This window comes from Pogona vitticeps, chromosome 1 (assembly GCF_051106095.1).
Source record: "Pogona vitticeps strain Pit_001003342236 chromosome 1, PviZW2.1, whole genome shotgun sequence".
NCBI lineage: Eukaryota > Metazoa > Chordata > Lepidosauria > Squamata > Agamidae > Pogona > Pogona vitticeps.
Genome location: NC_135783.1, coordinates 295852357 through 295860358, shown reverse-complemented (window position 1 = coordinate 295860358; position 8002 = coordinate 295852357). Strand labels below are relative to the sequence as shown.

The 8002-nt window shown below is 43.9% G+C and overlaps 1 long non-coding RNA gene across 1 annotated transcript; it reads right to left on the bottom strand.

The window, feature by feature from the left end:
* Positions 1-115: 115 nt before the first annotated feature.
* On the bottom strand, positions 116-7893 carry LOC144588219 (uncharacterized). Its single transcript, XR_013543660.1, has 2 exons — positions 7564-7893; positions 116-6181 (listed from the first exon to the last, which is right to left on the bottom strand). It is a non-coding gene; the product is annotated as an uncharacterized LOC144588219 (long non-coding RNA).
* Positions 7894-8002: the final 109 nt, after the last annotated feature.

Below are 8002 nucleotides of genomic sequence, written 5' to 3'. Positions count from 1 at the left end.
CCAGAGTATCTGAGTTTGTGTAAGAAGTTATGTGGATTCTTATTATAGTATTCTAATTTAATTGCTGTTTTTTTTTAAAAAAAAAGATTCCTAATAAGCAGTAATCCACAAATCCACATGGGGCAGGCATGTTTTTTTCCATAGTGTTTTCTAAGTCACACTAGGCTGTAAAGCAGAATTTTGCTTCTGAATATCCTCATTTTATTCATGCTTTTTCTTTATTGTAGTAGAACTAATTGTTACTAAACCAAAGAGTCATTCAAGTAACAAAACAAAATAAAACCCTTACTATTCCAAAAGTAAAAGCATTTCTCTAAGGAATGCTCAGCAGACTTATATAATTGACATTAACTACTTCTTCAATTGCAGTTGTTACTAGAATCGAAATACCTGATTCTGTACAATGATGAAGAAAATATAGAGTAGGAGTTGGTTCCTGGAGGAAATACTTCTATATACTGTATGTGTATTCCCAGATTTCATCAGAATTCATTTGTTCCGATTTTAAGAGCTTGAGGAAGTAGCAATTTTTTGGGGGGGGGGTATGTGTTTTTTTCATTTCAGTTTCTACTCACTATGTAGTACTTTATCCAGAAATCAAAACCTACCCAAACCCTCTTTTCTACTAGAAACTGACATTTTCACATTACTTTTACCTGCATCTGTATGTTAGGCTGGGGATAGTCAAAGAAGAGGAAATTGAGATAATGTACCCGTATTTTTCGCTCCATAAGACGCACCGGACGTTAAGACGCACTTAATTTTTAAATACTGAAAATTAAAATAAAATAAAAATATATAAACAGAGCAAGTCCCACACTGGGACTGCCAAAAAAAAATCACCAAAAAACAAAGCAACATAGAAACATGCCCCCCAGCCCAAATCTACCCTCCAAAACCCACCCAAAACATTTTTAAAAAAGTAAAAAGAAGCAACTAATTTTTAAATACCAAAAAATGAAGTAAAAATAAATAAACAGAGCAAGTCTCATGCTGGGACTGCAAAAAAATCACCAAAACACAAAGCAACATAGAAACATACCCCCAGCCCAAATCTACCCTCCAAAACCCACCCAGAACATTTTTTAAAAAGTAAAAAGCAGCACCTTACCGGTCAAAAGCCTCCTGGAGGTCCTCAGAAGCCAGCGATGGTGGTGGTGGGGGACTCCCCACGGGGCCTGCTGAGGCCTCCGGAGGCCTGGGAAGCCAGCGATGGTGCCTGGGGGAGGCCCCCACGGGGCCTGCTGAGGCCTCCGGAGGCCTGGGAAGCCAGCGATGGTGCTTGGGGGAGGCCCCCACGGGGCCTGCTGAGGCCTCCGGAGGCCTGGGAAGCCAGCGATGGTGGCATGGAGGGGACAGTATTCGCTCCATAAGACTCATGCACTTTCCCCCCCAGTTTTTTGGGAGAAAAAGTGCGTCTTATGGTGCAAAAAATACGGTAATCTGAAAGCCTGCAGCTGCAGAGAGGATGGAATTAAAAACTGTACTGTAGGCTGGCCACTGGAGTGGAAAGAACAGAAGACGGGCTTTATAAAGGAAACTTGGGATGCAGTAAATTGAAAATATCTATTTTAATACACTAAGGAAGTGGAGTTCTTGGGGCTGCAGCTCTCAAAACCCTGGGCAGCACAGCTGGTGGTGAAGACTTCTGGGAATTGCAGTCCAAGAACGCCTGGATTCCCAAGGTCAGGAACCACTGCACTAAGAGATTAAGGAGATGAGACCGTTAAATTCCATGGGCTGCCATGCATTTTGCAGGCAAACATGCCAGACCGAGACAGAGCACACACCTCTTTGTCTCTTATTAGCTTGTTCCACAGGAGTTCCTTATAAAGGCAGGCTGAAGGGGAGGTTCAGCATGCATGTCACACTATGCCCACACATTTTCCAACAAGATGAGGCCGGAGCAGTCGGGGAGGCAGCAAGTTCACTTACAATAATAATACATTAGTGGCACTAGATACCAGTATTGTGCTGATCTGCATAATAAAATGCTCCACAAAGAAAATCAGTATTGTCCCAGGAACAAAGGTGGGTGAATCAAGCACTACATTACAGATCCAATCCAAAATCTGGGTGAATAAATAAGCCTCCAGCTGACACCAAATTTTAAGACTCACTGCCAACTGTACAGTACCTGAAAGAGTTCTTTCTCATCTTTACTTTTTACGCTATAATTGGTGCCAATCACTTCAACTGGAAAAAAATTAAAAGTGAGTGTTCGCATCTAATTTTGAGCCTAGAGAGGCATTACTCATCCTTTCCCAAGATCACTTCGTCACCTGCAGACTGGCATACCTGGCACTTGGGCGACTAGCAGGGCAGCAAAGAAGCAAGTTCTAACACAATGGACCTCAGAGCCAGGTATAAACTCAGTAACACAGGAAGCAATTCAGACTACTGGTCCTCGGTTATATGGCAGCAGTCATTCAGGTTTTGAGAACGGGCTTTCCCACCCCTCAATGCTAGCTGGAGATGCTAGAGGTCGAGCCTTGGAAATTCTGCATGCCATAGACAGGCTCTGTCACTGAGGAAGCCTAGGAAAATACGTAAGGCTACATAATCAAGTCATTCATGTGTTGGAAGCAGGAAAAAGAATCATTAATATACTAGAGTGGTATTTGGCCCTCTTCCCAAGTTGCCTCTATAACAAAAAGGTTTCGAGCCTGATCCATAATTCAGTGATAGAAAATGTTCTTCTTCAGGGCCTCTGTTAAGCAGACCCTGGGTGATTCGCGCCTGCGAGGAGCCTCATCGGAAGATTCTACAGCTTCTGTGGTAGCAATGAACACATTAGAATATGCCCCTCCCCACCTGTACCTTGGCGCCAAGCGTCCCCTTTCAGTTTCTTTCAACCGCTGCGTTGAGACTCATATTTCTGCTTCTGTGAGTAAAAGAGAAAGAAAGCTTATTCTTGATTCCTTCCTGTTACCATTTTTTTCTTTTAGACTATTAGATCAAACTCTTTATCATCAGAGAATTTTCCTTTCCCCTCACTCGGCCTCCAGCCACAACACACACACCCTCCAGTTTTTCTCCTCAAATTATTTTCCTCAAATTATTTGGGGCAGTTTAAGCACTGCATTGTCTGTGATAATAAGATTCCACTTTCCGAGAGATACACTAAGTTCCTTTTCTGCTTGGGAGAACATCAAACTTCCTCCTGTACCCATTGCAAAAATTTTAAGCTCAGAGTTCTTCGATCTCGCCTCTCGAGGCTAAAACTCCGACTTTAGGAACAATTCTTACAACCAGCTCAAATGGCCCAACCTCCCTGTAGGGCCACTTCCCAAAGCAATGGAGAAAGCCGTTACTGAATCATCGAAACAACGCCCATTGGCTACACCAACTAATTCCAATTCTCCATCTGCCTTGTCTAAGACCTCGAAGACACACAAATCGAAACCTTCCATACTGAAGTCCTTGACTTCGAAAACAACCTCTAAACGTCAGAGACTGATTGAAGCTGCTCCAGCTCTGGAGCCTGTTCCTCCTAATCAAGCTAAACAGTCTAAGCCTACAGACATCCCACCATAACCACAACTCTCTGAATCAATTTTGGTTGGATCTTCCTCACATTATGACAGACTTCTGTCTCATCATCCCTATTCTCAGTCTCCAGAATGGGATGATAGAGTCGACTAACTAATGTCCTCTCCTCCCAGTCCACAACCTTCCATTCCTTCCAGCAATCCTTCGGTTATTCCATAGTCCAAGGATTCCCATCCTAAATGGCTTGACACCATTCCATATTTGATGCCCTCGGATCGCCCACCAATTCCTAACCAGGACCGTTGACATCAACAATCTTGACAGCTTGCTTCATCGCATGTGGTTCAAATCCACGCTCAGCACTTGCATTGCATTGCCATTTGCCCCAACCAGTGCTCTGCTTGACAAACTGCGCTAACTAGTCGACCAGATGTTTTACCCAGTTCGATAATGCCATCTAATAGTTGCCATACCTCTCGACAACCATCAGTATTGAAGCAGCCACATCACCAAGAGGTGACTATACGTCAACTTGCTTCCCATTTGGTATTTTAAAAAAAATAAACGGTTGAACAGATTTCATCTACACGTGAGGCTTTTGAAGCCCCAGCCTCCCGATACTTTCCTACTACAATAGATGACGGAAATCACTCTTCACGCTTGGTATCGACAGCCTCAATTTATTCTACTGCTATGCCATCACATCAGCAACCTCCATTCCAACATCACAGAGACACAGGCTCTGATATCGACGATCCTCGATATTCATGGATACTCGCTCCATCCTGTTACATCAACACAGTTCACGTCCGCCGGTAAATCCAAGTCATTGACCCTGGCACCATTATGACACCAAGCTCAGCACTGAGGTCCAGCCCTATCAATCGAGGTCCGTCAACGCTCAACCACCATCTTTCTATGTAGACGATCCTCGAGATTGACAGATGCCCATGGACATGCCGCCTCCATCTTTTCCAACTCATAACCGGCAATACTATGAGACCCAGCCTCTTGACACCAAAGTTGATCGACAGTCTGTCGACTCCAGACACGACTTTGATGGCTCTGACCGTGGATCTCGGCTGCAGACTCCATCGCTGTTACTTACCTCTCCAGAGTCGGACACTGTTGATACCAACCCACTGTCACCGGCAGAGGATTTCCAGACCTAAACCCAGCTTATTATTCACATGGCTAATTATGATTCCCTTGATCTGCAAGTACACCGACCATCGCCAGAACCAGCCGATCATCTACATGATCCAATCTCTAAAAAATACAATCACTCCAGTGCACATATTGATGTTACCATCTCTCCTTAGTACTGCACAGAGATCCTGGACAAAACCAGTTTCCTCCCATACCATGTCTAAGCGGATTGATAACCTCTATAGAATCCATGACCCAGGACCCATTTTCCTCCAAAAACAAACAGCTCCAAATTCTATATTTGTCGAAGCCTCTCAATTGAGATCTCGACACCGACAATCTCTCATACCATCAAATAAAGACACCTGATGAATAGATTCCATGGGTAGATGGCTCTACTCTACTGGAGCCTTCACCATGCAAGTCACTAATTATCAAGGAGCCATGGGAGCTTACCAACACTTCCTCTGGGACAACATGTCCACCTTTATTGAATCCCTGCCAGAGGATAAAAAGATACTAGCTCAAATCTTCCAATAAGAAGGTATCTTCGTTGCTAAACAACAAATGCTTTCCGCCCGCCACACCGTAGATACTACAGCCAAGTCCATGGCCATTTCAGTAGCCCTTCACCGTTTTTCCTGGATCAGAACGGCCAGCTTAGCCAAAGATGCTTGGGCACATATCGATGACCTCCCCTTCGATGGAGCAGGTACTTTTCATGCTGAAAGTGACAATATACCAGAGAACGTACAAAAGAAACATTCAGCAGCTAGGCGTTAAGAAGTTTACCCTTCCTACCAGCAATGTCCTCAGCAAAATCAATGGAAACGAACCTATAACTCGTACCAGAGGTTCCAACGAGACCCTCCACGACAAACCTCTTACAATCCATACAGTGGTGTCCCGCTGGACAATGATAATCCATTCCAGGAAAATCACTGTTAAGCAAAATCGTTGTCAAGCAAAAAAAAAAAAACCATTGGAATGCGCTGAATGTGTTCCAGTGGGGGAAATAACTCATCGTCCAGCGAAGATCCTCCATAGGGGAAGCCATTTTTGATCGCTGTCTTGTGAAAATAGGTCTGGAAAACAGCAAGGAGCCATTTTGCGAACTGCCGATCAGCTGTTTTTAATCGTCATCTTGTGAACAATTGGTTCGCGAACTAGGGACCTAGTTATCGTAAAGCTAAAAAAACCATAGGAATCATCGTTTTGTGATTGCTATAGCGATTGCAAAAAACTCGTCATCAAGTGGGGTTGTCATCAAGCGGGGCACCACTGTACTTCAAAAACGAAAGAGCCAAAACCCGGCAACAGTCTGCCACTAGGCGGAATGACCGGAAACCCAAACACCATGTTTGACATTCCTCTGACCGAGATCACCACTTACTCCACCAACCCTGCTCTCTGGAAACACTTGCCTGCATGGGAATCCATCACCACAGATCCCTGGGTACTCTCCATCATCAAAAACAGCTACCGCATCCACTTTGAACTTCCTCCGACAACACACGTCATTACTCCACCGTCACAACCCCTACAAGAAGAAATAACAAATTTACTTATCAAAGATGCCAAAGAATCCATCTATCAAAACGACACTGGGTTTTTCTCTCACTATTTCTCCATCCCCAAGAAAGACGGGGGTCTTCACCCTATTCTAGATTTAAGATTATTAAACAACTACATCGTCAGGGACACGACTTAACGACTAAACAACAATTGTCTCCTAGAAAGAGAGTCTCTAAAGAAAAACTGGCCTGAAGAGAAAGGTCTTTGCCTGACTGCAGAAGGATGAGAAAGATCGGGCTAGTCTGGCCTCCTCTGGAAAGGAGTTCCAGAGTCCAGTAGCAGTCACAGTACAAAATTTATTTCATCTCAAAAATATCATGCTGTGCACCTATGTCATGGTTCTTTCAAATAATGTATACTCGATGTAAAAATTTTGAAAACAGTAATATATTTTACAGTTACAAATGTTTGAGGGTGGTTTGGTCTTGAATGAGCAAACTGAATCTGTAATCAAAAATTTGCTTGTTCGTTTTTGACTACTGATCTACCTGCCTGCATTTTGGACTCTCCTTTAAGGAAGGACCTGCTGCAGAGCCCATCATAACCCTCTGCACACTTCCAAGTTTAGCACTGCATCACTGATGATAATACAGTTACAAGATCCTCTGTTCAACCTCTGTTGAATACAATAGTACTGTTTCCCTGAAAATAAGACCTAACTTGAAAAGAAGCCCTATTATGATTTTTCAGGATGCTCGTAATATAAGCTCTACCCCCCAAAATAAGCCCGTTAAGTGAAACCCTGCCCTCCATCGTTGTACAGCAACCAGATGACACAACTGAATAAATTGCTGTACATGAAAAAAATAAAAAAGCCTGAAAATAAGCCCTAATGCTTTTTTTGGTGCAAACGTCACCCCATGTTGGTGCAAACAAGATCCTGTCTTATTTTCGGGGAAACACGGTAGTTGTTTGGGGATTTTTTATGTGTGTGCATGTGGGTCTGGTCTCTGGGTGTCTGTGTAAATTTCGTTGTATGGGTATACTATGTATATACTCACAATGACCATAAATTTATTTGATTTTTGATTTATCACATGCTGTCTAGTAATTTCTAGTAACTTCTAGCGACCCTATGAAAGAACAATCTTCAATACGTCCTGCCCTCAACACTCTTGCTCAGCTCTTGTAAAGTCAAGGCTGTGGCTTCCTGGGGGGGGGGGGGGAGGCAGACCATCTCATATTTGGTCTTCCTCTTTTCCTGCTGCCTTCAGCTTTTCGCATCTTCAATGTCTTTTCCACAGAAACTTGCTTTCTCATAATGTGCCCTAAGTACAGTAGGACAACTTCCGTTCCAATGTTTTTGCCTCCAAAGATAGTTCAGGCATGATTTGCCCCTGGACCCACTTGTTTTGTCTTTCTGGCAGTCCAGAGTAATGTACCGTATCTGCAAAGCTCTCCTCTAGCGCCGTCTTTCAAACAAATCGTTTTTTCCCCCCTGTCAGCTATCTTCACTGTCAAGCATTCACATTCTACATAGTAATCGGGAAACGTGAATGATCTTGGCCTTGGTCTCCGTTGGTAACCCCCTACACTTAATAATCTTTTCTAATTCCTTCCTTGCTTCCCTTCCCAACCTCTATCTTGTTCTAATCCCTCATAGTCAACAGCAGTAGTTCTCTCTTATTAACAGCGGCTCCTCGAGGCCATTCAGTGCAGGACCTGCCCACGTCTCTCGAAAGGAAAGAGGCAAAGCAACCCGTCTCCCCGCGCCCGCGAAGGCGTTTGAAGGGCGAGCCGCGGCGCGTTGCCTTCTGGGCCTTGTAGTCTTCGAGCGGGTCGGAGG